This window comes from Dermochelys coriacea, chromosome 7 (genome assembly GCF_009764565.3).
Source record: "Dermochelys coriacea isolate rDerCor1 chromosome 7, rDerCor1.pri.v4, whole genome shotgun sequence".
Taxonomy (NCBI): domain Eukaryota; kingdom Metazoa; phylum Chordata; order Testudines; family Dermochelyidae; genus Dermochelys; species Dermochelys coriacea.
In genome coordinates this window covers 55,521,250-55,537,071 of record NC_050074.1, presented here as the reverse complement: position 1 = coordinate 55,537,071, position 15,822 = coordinate 55,521,250, and the positions used below count along the sequence as shown (strand labels likewise).

Genomic DNA, 15,822 nt, shown 5'->3' with positions numbered 1-15,822 from the left:
TCACAAGCTTGGCGGGTCTCAGCTTTGCACTGGCACAGGTGCATGGCCCGAAAGGTGGGGAGAGGGGGTGGCGGCTTAGGGAAAGGTCAGATTTAGGACACATTCCCCCACCTCTGGCAGCAGGGGATAGAGGAGGAGGGGGAGCAGAGACCACCTCAGTTAAACAGAGACCCTGAAATGTCCCATGACCTGAGCACTGATGTGTTTTTGCTTAAAAAAAAAGAAAGAGGAATCCCTGCCCCGCAAGATCCCCTTCATCACTGTCTCCTCTCTCCTTAATGAGCACTTAGGGGGGAAATTTAATGGCCACTATGAAGGTTCTGCTCTTAGGGACACAGGGAAGGTGGGATGCTACAGGAAGGGAAAGGAGGAATAATAATAATAAAAAGAAAAAAGACCAGGAGAGAGAAAACTAATGACAGGTGGAGCTGTAAATGGTCCTTTCTGCATAGGCTGATTGCAGCTTCGTAGCTGTTCGCTCGGCCGTGACTTTACAACTAATCCTGTTTGTAAGTTATTATTTATCTTCAGGAAAGTTTGTCAAACTTGGGCTTTGATTTTTCCCCCTGATTTCCCTCTTGTGGCACGCTCTCACACATGCTCCCCATATAATTTATGACTGCCTCTGGTCCTGATGACAGATTATTAAAAGTAGAATTAGTTTTTCGCGCAGAATTTTTCCACTGGGAATTGGGAAGGCAGTGCTCTCTGCGGAAGGTCTCTGGCGAGGTCTCCATTACTAATAGAAGTTTTTTGATGGGGTGAGGAGACTAATGATTTGAATTTACTGTGGCAGCAGTCACGTGGGCTGGAAGGCATCAGCCGAAGAGACAAGAGGTTAACTTTCTCCCTGTGGAGAGGTTTATTGGATTGTTTAGCAGCCGAAGGATAATGTTTTTGTCATAGACTGCTGGTGCTGCTATGCAGTAACACGGCAGCCAGCTCAGAGAATAGAGAGAAGGAGAAAGGGAGACATAAAGAGAGGGGCAAGATGAGGAAGCGGACAGGAAAAAGAGAATGCGAGAGAATAAAGAGGAAGGTGGAGGGGAAAGGATCAACGCAGAAGCTTTGCAGGCATGTTGTTTATTGATGCAATGGTTGAAATTAGCTGCTGAGACTTTACAAGACTGTGAGCCATACCAGCACTCCATAAAAAAGAGAGAGAGAGGGGCGGAGGGGAAGAAGAGGGGTTAGGAAAAAAATGAGCTGTTAGCAGTATTCACCTGGTTGTCCGTTTGGAACTTGTACTCCCAGCATGCCTTTACAACATGGGAACCGGAGGGGAGTCGCAGCGCAGCTGAGAGTCTCGGCTTAATCTTATGCACCATTAAGCACTCAGCAGCAAGCCAGTACTGTTCATATACATCATCCACGCTTAATAAACATAATGATGACATAAGATGTAATTCTAGATGAATTTTCATTTTATAGGGAAATGGAGAATTCCTGTAGAAGGGAAAAAAAAAAGTAAATTATCTGGGAAGTGCAAAATAAATGATGTTTCTCCCAGAGATGAATAGAGGTGTTAGTGTAAAAAAAAAAAAGGAGCGGAGAAGAGGTTTGAGGGAGAAATGTGTGTGTGGATGGAAGGAAGGAGTGGAGGTAAAAAATGAAGGAGAGAGAAGAAAAAGGAAGAGGAAGAGTGGGCTGGGGTGGGAATAGGCTGGCCCTGTTTGTTTGGTAATGGTGGGCTGTGATGGACAGGCTCAGAGACCCCGCGTGGGCTCATCCATCAAGGGGAGAAGAAATCATGAGCAGTTTGGCTGGTGTTAACTTACTGGGAGGAAATTGAATTCTGATGAAAGTACGAGAGGAAATTGGCACAAAGCATCAGAAAGGGCAGGAGAGGCCACGGGAGGGCAAAAAATGAGAGTAATAGCCAAGTTCCCAGTGCTTGAAATTAGCAAAGGGGAGGGGAGCAAAGAGGGCTGGAAAGTGCCAGTCATAAACCCTTTAGACAAACATCCCGCCCCCAACACTTCCTGCTTGGATGGTGAGGCTGGAACTCTCTCCTCCTCCCCCACTCTCCCAAGCCAGACCTGACGGAGCCCATCCAGGGAAGGGAAAGGCTGCCCTCGCCAACTGGACCCACACGTGCTGCTCTGAGTATGTTTAGGAGCGGAGACAGCGTTCTGTGGCCGTGGGGAGGGATGACTGTTTCAAAGACGCAGGGCTGCCGATGCCACTGGCTCCCCCCTCTCTGCTCATCTCCGCTTCATGTCCACCCAGATCCTTGTTGATGTGCCCGTCATTGGGCAGTGGACAAGGAGAGGACTATATGGAACATGGGGGGACAGCATGTCACATCAAGAAAGGGAGAAAGGCAAGGGACAGCCAGGCCACCAGCCTAGCAGCTCAATTCCAGGCCAGAGTGTTGGTGAAACGGCCACAGAAACATTGAAGCTTTGACCAGTGCAATACAAGAGTGGTCTGCTAATGCACCTCACCCCTGGCCTAGAGGGGCCCGCATCTCAGAGAGGTTGGGGAACTTGGTCTCTAGGTCCTGTTCAGTCTGTGGCCTTGTTACCCCAATATTTGCCTTTCTTGTGTGTAGCCCAGAACTTGACAGTACTGCAGTCAGCCATTTTGTATGTTCAGCCACTGTCAGCTGAAAACCAAATACCACCTAATGAGAAATATAATCTTAGGCCTTTGTGAGGCAAGGTCACAGAGCTGCATACTTGCAGTTTGCTAATCAGAATGGGCGGATGGGACAGAAAGTTATCAAAGAGAGTGAATGAATAGCAACCTTGATTTTAGCTGCCCCAACATATTTTTGTTATGGCTAGAAATACTTGACATGTTTTAAGGTGAGTAGTTGAAATCAGGAGAATTGGTGACCCACTAGAGGTTATTATATTGACCACTAGGAGTCACTGTAGCTTATGTGCTTTGTTAGAGTTAGCTATAAAATATTAGCTAAAAGTAAATACTTCTGAGCCGTCCGAGGGAGCTTTTCTTGGGCAAGGAGCTGATATTGATCTAGATAATGCTTGGTTGTACCATAAGTGCAGGGGACTGGACTAGATGACCTTGTGAGGTCCCTTCTAGTCCTACATTTCTGTGATTCTATGACTCTAAACTCCCCATCAGCTAGCCAGAAAGAGGGCCCCTGGAAACCTAGCTGGTGATCTCTCAAAAACATCTTAGACTGTGAGTAACTATATCTGGGATGTCCTAAACCTATTGCATATGTGTGTGTGCTTAAAATCTAATAAATAGTAGTTTTAGATAAGAGCACGCTTATATCAATCATTTATCAGATGGATGAGCTGTGCCCTCTATTGATTTATTCCTGATACCGCATGGAGAGAAACAGTTAGGTTACCACTTCTCTGGGTTCTAGAAACGCTTGGTAACAGCCTCTCCTCTAAGGCTGCCTCTGTTATGGCTATTTGTATAATGAAAGCACTAAGGCCAGGCCCCCCCGCATGCTAGGCACTGTACAGTCACACAGGAAGAGTCACACAGACCTATGGCTGGATTTGGCCAGGGACGTAGAGCTGAAAAGCTCTATGTCCCATCACGAGTCTGCTGAACACAGCTCTTAATCACAGAGGTGTCCCAGGGTAAATTGGAGAGACACGCTTTCGATCCATCTCCATGCGCAATGAAGTCTCCTTACCTTTCGTGTTTGTTTCCCTGGAGTGAGTAAATTCTTTGCAACCATCAGTTCCCAAGGAAGACGTTGATTTCTTCCTACCATATCCTTGATAAACAAGGATGCTTGTATTATTGCTTTATTATTTCAGTGCACACAATGTACATTTAACTTTGAAGCATGAATGTATTATTTATCCTTTGCTTCTAGCTAAGTCTCTCTAAGGAGGGGTAGGTACCACAGTCTCTGGGGACATTGTTCCCTGTTTAATGTTCAAACAACAATGCGCTAGTCTCTTTGTATTGCAAAAGTGAAGAGAGGACCCAGCTGAGATCAGGGTCCCCTTAAGGGCTGTGCATAGGCAGAGATTGCTCAGGGTCTAAACAGAGAAGATGACAGAGGGTGAAATGGGGAAAAGGAAGGATTTTTTCCCTCATTTTATAGACTGGGATGAGGCAGAGAGCTTAGCTGACTTGCCCAAGATCACACAGAGTCAGGGATTGAATCCAGAGCTCCTGGGTTCCAAGCCAGTGCTTTGACCACCAGCCCTTGCTTCCTTTACAAAGATCAAAAAATGCTGAGTGATGCAGAAGTGAGTGGAATGCAATTGGGGAGATCTAAACCTCCTCGGGGCCCTCCCAACTTCGCTAGTATCCAAGAACCCAAAGGTCTGCTGGACAGAGTGGGAGTTGCTCCCAAGAAGCTAAACAAAGATGTTGAGGCCTGGTCTACGCTTAAAACTAAGGTCAACAAAGCTATATCGCTAAGGGCTGTGAAAATTTCACACCCTGCAACGCAGTGAGGTCAATATAACCCCCACTGTAGGCACAGCTAGGTCAACAGAAGAATTCTTCCATTGACCTGGCTACCACCTTTCGGAGAGGTGGAAAAACTGTATCAATGAAACAAAACCCCTCCGTTGATGTAGGAAGCATCTACACTACAAATGCAGCTCTGTAGCTATGCCACTGTAGTGAAGATGTACCCTGAGGTGACTGGGTTGAGAATGCTCCTTTAATTCAATTGAACACTGGGGAGTAATGCGGGGAGTCAACATGGAGGCTGAATTCTGTGTTTATTCCAGGCTTTTTTTCCAGGTCAGGAGTGGGGGGATCCATGAGTGCCTCAGTAGAGAAGAAAGCTCTGGTGGGAGTAGGCATGGAGATGGATGTTCCTCTCCCACTCCAAGAGAGAGTGTCCTTTTCAGGCCAGGCTTTGGGGCAACGGGTCTGGGGAATTCATGATGGTGTCAGGCAACTTAGCACAGCTCTGACTAAGGCTTTCTGGGTGCTGTCCATGTATTTATCTCTCAGGTCATTGTGCTAACAGTGCGGGGAGCCTGAGGACTGACTTAATTACAGCAACCCAATCTCTCACATCTCCACCGTCCATTGAAACTCGAACCCACCTTCATGTGCTCCCCCTTTCACAGAGAGCCTCCTATCAGGCATCTAAACAAACAAGTGGGTAAGACAGAAAGGAGCTTGTTTCCCAGGGCTGTGTCTGCGAGGGAGGAGTGGCAATTAATGCAGGAGGGACCGAGGTGAAACCCAACATCAAAGGCAAGAGGCTGTCAGCACATTTAACTTTAGAGAAACTCTTCTCCTAATAAAAAAGGAATGACCTCGTTACTGCGGACACTAACAGTTCCCAGGGGAACCCCAGAAGGCTGCTGCCTGCACTTTTAATATTCGCTTTACAAACAAATGGCAAATCTTGGAATTATTTTGGTGTTGTTCTTGGCAAGTCATTACAATGTTGTGTCCTTATAAAAAATCATTGAAGAATTTATCTAGTGTGAGTTTACTTTTCATTGGCCTCTTTTCCTTCCTATCAGTCTCTCTCGTGCTCCTGGAGTCTGAGTCATTGTCAGAAGGAATGGCAAACATGGAGGAAGGGGCATTCGCTGCTACTACAGTCCAGCAGGAGGCGCTGTATGAAATAGTGTACAGGCACAGGCTGTAGGAGAGCTCACTGCTCCAGCAGTCCCAGCTGGAGGCACTGTATGGACTGGTTTTGTAGCCCAGGGTGGGTGGATTCATAGCTATTGTAGTCCCAGCTTCTCCAGGCAGGAACTATTGTAGCAGTGATGTCAGAAATGCTAGCTGTGACTGAATTTGCAGATACACCAGTCCTATATGAAAGCCAAAGGGAGAGAGAGGTTGGCAGAGGGAGGGGGAGAAGATTGCTGTTAATAGAAAGAGGACTTGAAAAGTAGGAGCACAGAATGATTCTATACAGTCAGCTAAATAACTCTAAATTATACTAGCCTTCTCTTCTCACCAATTAAACCTTTTCCCCAAATTACCAAATTTTGAGTCACACAGAAGTCTTCTGGCATGCTTTTTTGGTGTTAAATTCTCAGTGTGATATACAGGAGTTACAGACAACAGTTTCGTTTCTTGTTGGCAGTATGTGCATTGCACTGAAAGTATACCCTCTGGTCACATATCTTGAGTACTTGGACAATGACCCACAAACTTGCATGCACTTTCCCAGCATGCATGGATGAACAAACATGTGGGCACACTCAGACGCATATATGCACACACCGCAACACTCCGGTTCACATACTGTGTGCAGTTCTGGTCTCCCATGTTTAAAAAGGATGAATTCAAGCTGGAGCAGGTACAGAGAAGGGTTACTAGGATGATCCGAGGAATGGAAAACTTGTCTTATGAAAGGAGACTTAAGGAGCTTGGCTTGTTTAGCCTAACTAAAAGAAGGTTGAGGGGAGATATGATTGCTCTCTATAAATATATCAGAGGGATAAATACAGGAGAGGGAGAGGAATTATTTCAGCTCAGCACCAATGTGGACACAAGAACAAATGGGTATAAACTGGCCACCAGGAAGTTTAGACTTGAAATCAGATGAAGGTTTTTAACCATCAGAGGAGTGAAGTTTTGGAATAGCCTTCCAAGGGAAGCAGTGGGGGCAAAATATCTATCTGGTTTTAAGATTCTACTTGATAAGTTTATGGAGGAGATGGTATGATGGGATAATGGGATTTTGGTAAGTAATTGATCTTTAAATATTCAGGGTAAATAGGCCAAATCCCCTGAGATGGGATATTAGATGGATGGGATCTGAGTTACCCAAGAAAGAATTTTCTGCAGTATGTGGCTGGTGAATCTTGCCCATATGCTCAGGGTTTAGCTGATCGCCATATTTGGGGTCGGGAAGAAATTTTCCTCCAGGGCAGATTGGAGAGGTCCTGGAGGTTTTTCGCCTTCCTCTGTAGCATGGGGCATGGTTGACTTGAGGGAGGCTTCTCTGCTCCTTGAAGTCTTTAAACCATGATTTAAGGACTTCAATAGCTCAGACATGGGTGAGGTTTTTCATAGGAGTGGGTGGGTGAGATTCTGTGGCCTGCACTGTGCAGGAGGTCAGACTAGATGATCAGAATGGTCCCTTCTGACCTTAGTATCTATGAATCTATGAATCTATGTAAACACATTTGAATATCTATATACACAACACCTAGCTGCCTACCTGTGCTGATTTGCATGTGCACACAGCCAGATGTATGTACCTCCATGCATACATATGAGTACATACATCCTTGATCACACAGTACTACATACTGCACAGTACATGGTAGTACACAGTACATGCATGCTGCCCACTACTGTATACTTGCCACATGGTGGAATCAGAGATGCTGAAGCGTGAATCAAGCCAATGTGGAGGTCTTCCTGGGTGGTGCCATGACAGGGCTTTCAACTAAGAGACTGAAATCCTGTGTTCTGTTCCCAATGCTGTTGTTAACTTGCTGTGTGACTGTACACAAGCCACTTAACTTATCTGTGCCTCACTTTCCCTTCTATAAAAGGGATGATAATGCTCCTCTGCCTTGGGATGAAAAATACTGTACTTTTTCACATATGTTATTATATACTCAGCCTCTCTTCACCTCCGGATTGGGCCATGGGAGCCCAAGGCTTTTGACTTTTAGTTTGAGGGCTCAGTGTACGGCCCATCTATTTCCTTGGGCTCTGGCATGTGAGGCTGGGGTGGGAGAGAGGAGGAGATGGGGGTTCAGACTGGGCCAGGCCAGGTGTATGGTTTACAGCTGGGCTGAGTCTGTTGGACTTCTGATGGCTCGGGGTGTTCAGACGATGATGATGGACACATTTTAGACATTCTAAATGAAATAAATAGCTGCCAGGAGTGAGGACTGGCAGATGGCCACACTCAAGTGTATGAACCTGGAGCCCCAGCTGTGAGCTGGGCTTTGCATCAGTGAGCTAGGCAGGAGAGATGGGCCAAAGGGAGCCTTTTCATTCCCCGACCCTCCTCCTGATACATAACAGAGCAGGATCTTCCACTCCAAAGGATCTTCCACTCTGAAGTGCATGCCATCTGGGTCAGGTCTAAGGTCTGATCAAGCCCCCAACCAACTAGCACCCAGGATGTGACCAAAGAAGCTGCAAGGAGGACCCAACAACACATCCCTGCTTCCCACACCCAATCCACCATGAGCCATCCTTCCCTGTGCCAGCAGGTTGGCTCCAGTGCTGGATGTGTAACTGGTACCACTTGCCTGTCTCTGCTCCCATCTCCTCTGCGTAGTCACATCAGGGCAGCGCTTCACTCACAGACCCTCTGGAGAGCTCACACCAGAAGCGGGCTGGACGAATGGCTTAGCAATAACGCTGAGTGCTCCTATGCCACCAGCTGGGGGGTCAGGCTTTCAGGAGAAGGTGGGTTTTGTCTCATGGCACCCTGCCTGGTGAATCAAGGACTCTCCATGGACTTGGATGCAGGCATCTCAGCCAGGTGCAGGGACATGATCCACAGCATTAAAACAAAAGGAGGAGGAGTAAAGGGTAATCTGGAATTAAAATTAGTCTTCTACAAAGGTGCAAAGGAGGCCTTGAGGCTTGGGCCTGCGATTCTGCTTGTTTCCAACTAGCCTAATACAGGCCATGTGGCCAGTAGTGACCTCAGAGGATCCAAAGAAGGGGTTTGCGGAGGCTGAAGAAACCTTACACTGGGTTATCTAAAAGCAAACGCCCCTTTATACTACTGCACTCAGTGTGTCACCACAGACACTCAGATCATGCCTATCACACATGCCTGGAGAACACAGAACACACACACAGACTTTCAGCGCAATTCACACACGCAGGAACCAATGTACTATACCTGCTGGCCCATGCACGAAACTCCCAACCCTGATGGGGAATTCGCAGCCATGCAACAATGGGCCTCATTCTCACTTATGCTAAAACCCCTTTGTGCTCCTCTTGCAAATTCAAGGGGGCTTAAAGGGAGAGAAATGGCCTCTGGGGAATCCCTCTGCACAGGGGGGATTCCCTGGCTGGTGGAGAGTGGTGTATATGGGCTCTGCACTGGCCCTGCTGTCAGTCATTGCCATAGAGGGAATGGCACGAGGTAGCTGGTGGCAGGAAGGGGCAGGTGGAAGGGAGGGGCGAGGCCAGAGTGTACCACACTGTGGGGATTCTCAGCCACCTTGGGCCCCCGATGCATTTGGAAATGTCACCCTTGTCCTTGTTTCCCAGAGATCGCAATGACCCGATTGCCATTTTTCACACAATTTCATATTTTTGACAGAAATATTTACCAGCACCCTTGCCAACGTTTTTCACTGACTGAAAAATCTGTTTTTCTTTTTGTTTAAAAAAACCCCAAGATCAGCTCATGGGAAATGCTATTTAAAGCTAAGCATGTGCCAAATGCTGCCCCCAGTTTGGGGAAAGGGCTCATTTTTGAAAAAAGGCCCTTTTTTTACACCACCAGTGAAAAACATTTATCGCCAAAACTCCATGCCCAGCTGGAACGCTGCATGGTTCCTGGGAGCTGCAGCACATCTTGTAGGCTTGGACTCAGATGGAGCTAATAAAGTAGGGTCTGATTTTTGCATCACTGATTTTGTGGGAGTTTTGGCATTGACTTCAGTAGCAGGTCTGAGCCCTCAGTTAAGGAGTTATATAATGCAGATACAGAACCAGGCCGTGAGCCTGCAAGTGCAGCCATAAGGCAGAATCTAGTCCGCACACAGAGCCCATCTGACTTCACTGGAGCCATCATGAATGCAGAGGGGATTGCCAGCACAGGCACAGCTGTATGTTGTGGTGGTGGGAGCTATGGAAGTGCCTAGCTAGATAAGTAGGTACATAGGTGAGTGGTGCTGTCGCTGCATGACCTTGGTTTCTGGGCCTCAGTTTTTCCCATGTGTAAAATGGGGCTTACCTCCCTGGTAAAGTGCTTTGGGATCTCTGGCTGCAGAGTGCTAGATTAGAGCCAGCTGTTATTACAGAGCGACAGATTGGGGCCAATTTCTCTCTCTTGTACCAAGGCAAGGTCGGTGTTGGAATGGTGGCTGTTCCATGGGTTTAGTGTAAATTTGAAGTCTCGTAGCCCTTGCACTGGTGTCCCAGTTCCCAGCCCTGAGCTGGCAGAGCTGGGTTTCACAATTCAATGTCCCCAATGCCCCCCTGCAATCTGAAGGGAGACAGGTTGTAGTCTAAGAGGTGAAGTGAGACTGAGTGCAGGGTGTGCCTTTTAGCCATTGTTCAGCCTTTGAAATGCATGACAACGAATCTGCTGCTGGTCAGTGTGCCAAATAAGCAAAGGTGCCATTTATCAAGATGCCTGTACAATGGAGCTGAATATACTCACCTGAGGCTGCTTGTTGAACTGTTGTGGCACTTTCATTTACTCTGTCTGTCTGTCATGGTGTACGTGTGCTGACGCTGATTTACTCCCATTTCAACACACTATGGAACTTCCAGTGCATGGCAGCAGGGGCCCCATGGCCGGTTAGTGTGTGGCACTCAGGTGTGTTGTAAATTTACACACCAGCTTGCCGTGCACCAGCTCTCCATCCAGACAAGCGCACAGATGCATACTGTGCCTGTGAGCACATAACTGTTCTCAAGCGAATTCAGGAGCAGAAGCAGTCCCATGCCGTCAGTCAGACTCTCAGTCGCCAACCTTCACTCCCAACTATTCACAGTTTGTCATGGGCCAACCTGCAGCCCAGAATGTTGCTTTACATGCACCATCAGTGCTTGCCTGAATGAGCTTCCACACGAAGTAGACAAGACAGACAAGGAAGAGAGGGGAGCCAGAAGCACAGTGAGGGTAAATGCTACACTAATGGGGCAATATAAGCACTTACGCTAGAGAAACAGAGCCAGAAACAGAACCCAAGTTCCTGATTCTTAATCAAGTGCACTATCTACTAGGCCATGCTGCCTTTCAAGTGAGAGCCTTCTTCTGCTAGAGTGTGTGTGTGTGTGTACATGCGCACTAACACCCACACCCAGGACTGCACTACAAAACTAGCCTTTTCCTAGGGGTTCGCCCCCACAACTGATGACTAAGGTTTGCCTGCTGGTCATGGCCGAGCTGAAGCAGTTTAGTGACAGGACAGACATTGGTCTCATGTGTAGGGAGCTTGCACGACCAGGCCCTTTGTTAGAAGGTTGGGGCCTGCAGCCCTGCAATTATCAAGTTACTTCGAAGTCTCGTGACACTTGCAGTGTCCCAGTTGCCAGACTGGAGCCTGCAGAACTAGGCCTCGCCATTCAGCGGCCCCCGTCCCCCACCTCTGTAGTCTGGAGGGAGCCAGGCTGGTGGCCATTGCTGCTGTGCTGTGAGGGGTGGCATAGGAGAGGGTGTGAAGAGGAGAGGGGAAGAAGGGGCCATAGGAGGAAATGAGAGCAGCGATGGAGGAAGAGGAGAGGTTGTGCTGGGCTTTGAAGTTGAGGCTGAAGAGGCCGTGGCTTGATTTCTGCATCAGGCAGGTGGGGCCCAGAACAGAGCAGCAGGAGACCTTATCCACTGCTGGCGGCAATCTGAGTCCTCCCAACCTGATGCAGGTGTAATCAGGAAAAGCCTTGAGCATTTCCAGGCTGCAGAGTGTGGCCTCTTTAACCCCATCCCTGGATCAGCGCTCCCCAGCTGGTGTACTGACCCCACCTGCGTTAAACAAGTTCCTTGCGACTCCTCTCCCGCTCGGCCCGGTGCCTGCATCCCCCTCCTCATCCCTCTCCCCTGAAGCCCCCTGCTTGTGGGCTCCTTGATATTTTCCAGTCCTTTCCTAATGAGCACTGCAGAATTACAGCTAATTAAGGATGTAAATGATGCTGGAGAGCAAGGGGATTGGAAGGGGGGGTTGCTACTTGCTGTGTGCAACTCTGCAGTAAAGTGTCTCCTACCTCAGCAGAAAAGTTATCATGGGAGACAATGTCAACTTTATGGGAGGGGGAGGGCCCTTTCACCCGCGCCAGCCCTGCCTGTAATCGTGGCTGCCTCGCTTTTATGTGTCAACTCTGCAGATGCTGCTGCCCTGCCTCCCAAATGCTGCTTCGTCAGCTGGCACTTTTGCAGCGCCTTGGGTCTCTCGTGCTTTCCCTGCCGCTCTCCTTGTCTTGCATTCTGGGTAGAGAAGAACTCAAAGATTTGGAGTCGGCTCTGGAAGACACCTGGGCCCCGATGGGGCTGTGGTTTGGTCCAGCTCAGTGTAATGATCAGGCCCTCTGAGGGATTCGGATCCTTCCAAATGCCTCTGGCTGCTCGCAGGGGTAGAGGTCTGATCTGTGAGCTGGGGTGGAGATCTGTGCTCAGGAAGGAGCCAGCGCCAGCTGCAGCGCTGCTGGGAGCCAGGAGGCCTGCCAGGAGATTTGGAGAGAGGCTGATGCTGCGTCTGAATCTCACTCTGTGTCGGCCCTCACAGCAGCGCTGCCTCAAGGGAGTAGGGCTGGTTCCACTATCTTGGCAGAGATGGACGGTGGCGTTAGGAGGCGCTCTGCGGCCGGTGGTACACGCTTGCAGCCAGAGCTGACGGCTCGCTCCACGTGGCCTGCAGATTCATAAATAAATGGGCTGAGCACCCCAGGCTTGACCATTGCTCCGCTGTCTGTGCCCTGCTGTTATTCATCGTTTACTGACTGTGGAGTGGACCAGGGCAAAGAAGTCCTGGCCCTTTCAGGAGACAGCTGTCCCTTAAGGCTGGACCAGACAATGAGGGGTGGGAGGCAACTCCCTAGCACAGCATCCTAAGGTAGCTCCATACTAGAGGCCAAATTCATCCCTGGCCTAACTCCACTGACTTGGGCCCTGGTGTCAATGAGGGCCGCAGCACAGCCATCCTGAGCTCAGAGCCCTTTTGCCTAATGATGCTCCACCCCTCTCCAGCCCCATGGACAATATTCTCCTCCATGGCCCTTTGTTTAGGAGCTAGCCAGCCTAGGGCTGTCGTGCAGGCAGGTGAGTGGGACCCTACTTTTCTCACGTGGGCGTGAGCATGCACCAGGCCTAGCGCTCTGGCCTGTGTATCCCGCAGCATGCAGAGACTGGGAGGTATGAAGCCTGGGATTTATGCAGTCCTCTGCTCCGCAGGGAGCCTTACGGCCATGAGCACCCGGGCATGCGGTTTCTTCATGCACTCCGACACTGGGAGCTGGCATCCTGGCAGCAGCGCACAGGGATGTGGATCCTACAGCACTGAGCAGCTGTTTGAATTCATGCCAGCCTCACTGGGTCCTCCTGAGTTGCATTTCAAAGCGCTTAGAGTCCCTGTTGGTGTATTTCTCCACACATGGCCCAGCCAAATGAATTGTGAAGGCATGTTTTTCCTGGCCCTGAGTTCAGTCTGTCTGTCCTAGCGCGAGGAGGGCCGGACCCCTGACGGTCGAGCCAGGAAGCTCTCTGGTTGTCGTTGTGGGTTTCGTTGTTGTTGTTGTCTCCCCAGATCGCTGTGCAATATATTCTGATTTTTTTTCTTGTCATTAAGCTAGTGCCTGGGAGATGATGATGCAGTCCCTATGTGGGCCGCAGAAAGCACTTTGAGCCGTGCTGGAGTCGTGCTGGGTGGCTCTGATAGCAGAGCTAATGGGAGCGAATGGGATGCAACGAGCTGTTCTAATGACACCAGCCAGGGAAGAGACAACAGTAAGAATAAATAAATGTTAACTATTTTCCTCTGCCAGACATTTGCATCTATTGCCATTAAGTTCATTTAAATAAGAGAGAGAGGGAGAGAGAAGGGGAAACTTACTACCACTCTTCATAACGAGTATCTAAAAATAAATTAGGATGCTGGGATGCACTTAAGGCATTTTAAAAATAAGTCAGATTTTTTTCCCCTTCTTTTTTCTTGAAGTGTTGGAGGGTTTTAATTTGGGCCGAGTAATTTTGGTGCGAACGCTTGGGCGCCTTTCGTTGGGAAATTGGGAGGAATGCAAACAAGATTTCACTTCATTAAACAGGGGCAAACACTAGAGAAATTGCACTTACTTATGGAAATGACTTTTAAACATGAACAGCATTTACTTGCATTGCCTTGCGCTGAATTTTTTTTTCCAAAAGATTATACATGTGAATAATTCACTGCGGGCCAATTAGATGATGGCTTCATTTCTAACCTCTCTCTTTCTTTCCACCACCCTGGCTATCTCCCTCATCACAATTTCCACCCACTTCCTGCCAAGAAAGCAAGAAAGATCAAATATTACACACTCACACCAGCTTCCTGAGAAATAGATGCAGAGAAAGTGTGAGGAAACAAAGATCAGGGACTGCCATCTAATCCCAGAGATGCTGGTGTAAAATAGGAGTAATGTCACTGAGTTTATTCCAGATTTACACTGTTGTTGCTGAGAGCAGAATCTGACCCACAGGCTTGAAATGGAAGGAAAGAAAGAGGGGATGACATGAAAGGGAAAAGGAGACAGAGGGGGAGAGACATGCATGCCAATCGCTGGCAATATCAGGCCTTGGACTTAGACAAAGCGGCTTGGATTCATCTGGTTTAATTCCATTGGCTTCAGTGGGGTCACATCAGGGATGTTGGAGTGGCAAAGCTCAGAATCGTGCCCGCTGAAGTGAGTGGGAATGGCACATGCAGATACGGGGCAGAATCTGAACCAGAGGAGTGTGGAATTGAAGAGGAAAGGAAGAGAGAGGAGATGAGAGGGGAGTGAGGTGTCCCCTGAGCCTTTGGCATGGGGCCTTTGGTGAATGTTCCCTCTAGCAAGAAGGTTCACATGTACAGACAGTGCTCCAGGGGGTTCCCTGTATTTCTCCCTGTAACAGATCATATGAAAAATCACCTGTTCTGCACTCAGCACTGTCATTAACCTCTGTGCCTGGGGATTTTCCTGACTGGATATGGACAGCCAACATGCAGCGTTTGGTGCCACCAGGCTGTGATGAACCTTACGGGGTGTTTGGAGGATTGGATCTTTGTTTCCATCTTTGTCAGGGTGAGAGCAAATGCCTTGCATCCTTCTCCAGTGGATGCATTTCATCAGTCACTTGCCAGATTCAAATTAGCATTGGTGGAATCCAGGACTACAAACCCCAGTCACTATCTTACATGGGGTCCTTGAAGAGTCATCTTCAAAGTGCTTTGCAAATGTTGATGGACTAAGTCAGTGCCTATCCATTGCTCTAACTAAAATATACAATTCAAAGAATAAAATCCACCAAAAGGACAGTAACAAAGTGCATATTGAACTCTCCATGCAATATCTATCTATCTATCTATCTATCTATCTATCTAGTTTCTTACATGGCATTTCAATATGATTTTTAGGGCTTAGTATGTGTTAAGTTAATACTGTTTCCAGTAATACATTAAAGTGCTCTAGGGAACTTTTAGTGTACACTAACAGGATCTACACGGGCCAGGATCTACACATTGGTGTGCATTAGAATTCACTCCCCACTATCCCATAATACACATTACCGCCCCGGGGAGACAAGCCCTTCTATAGCAGTTATATATGGTTCCAGTGTATCACAATAATAGTCACCCACCGTAGTAATAGTAACAACCCTAAGATTCCCACACTTGACCACTTATATCCCTCAACCTACCTGTTCTAAATGCCTAAAAGAAATGATGAATTTTGCAGCTTGTCTAGGAGAATTACACATCTGAGCTCTGGCAGACCACAGGGAACACTGAGTTCCTATGTTCCCTTCTTAGAAAACCCACTGACAGCACCCTTTCCATTTCTAAGGAGGAGGCTGCCAAGCCCAGCACCTGCACTGATCCCTGCTGAAGGGGTATTGCCTGAGATTAGCTCAGCTGGAGATGATGCCTGATGGATGCTCATGACACCACAATGAGATGAATCTAGTCTGATTTCATCAGCTACATGTTACAGATACAGAGGTAAAAGCCAACATTTTCCTACACATCTATTTATTTTGCGTGCTTCCATTTTTGGGTGCTCAAC

The 15,822-nt window shown here is 48.1% G+C and overlaps 1 long non-coding RNA gene across 1 annotated transcript in view; it reads left to right on the top strand.

The window, feature by feature from the left end:
• Positions 1 to 2,867: 2,867 nt before the first annotated feature.
• LOC122460994 overlaps positions 2,868 to 15,822 on the top strand; it is a 47,537-nt gene continuing 34,582 nt past the window's right edge. Inside the window, exon 1 of the long non-coding RNA XR_006282678.1 lies at positions 2,868 to 3,153. This is a non-coding gene — a long non-coding RNA (uncharacterized LOC122460994). The remainder of the gene's footprint in view (positions 3,154 to 15,822) is intronic.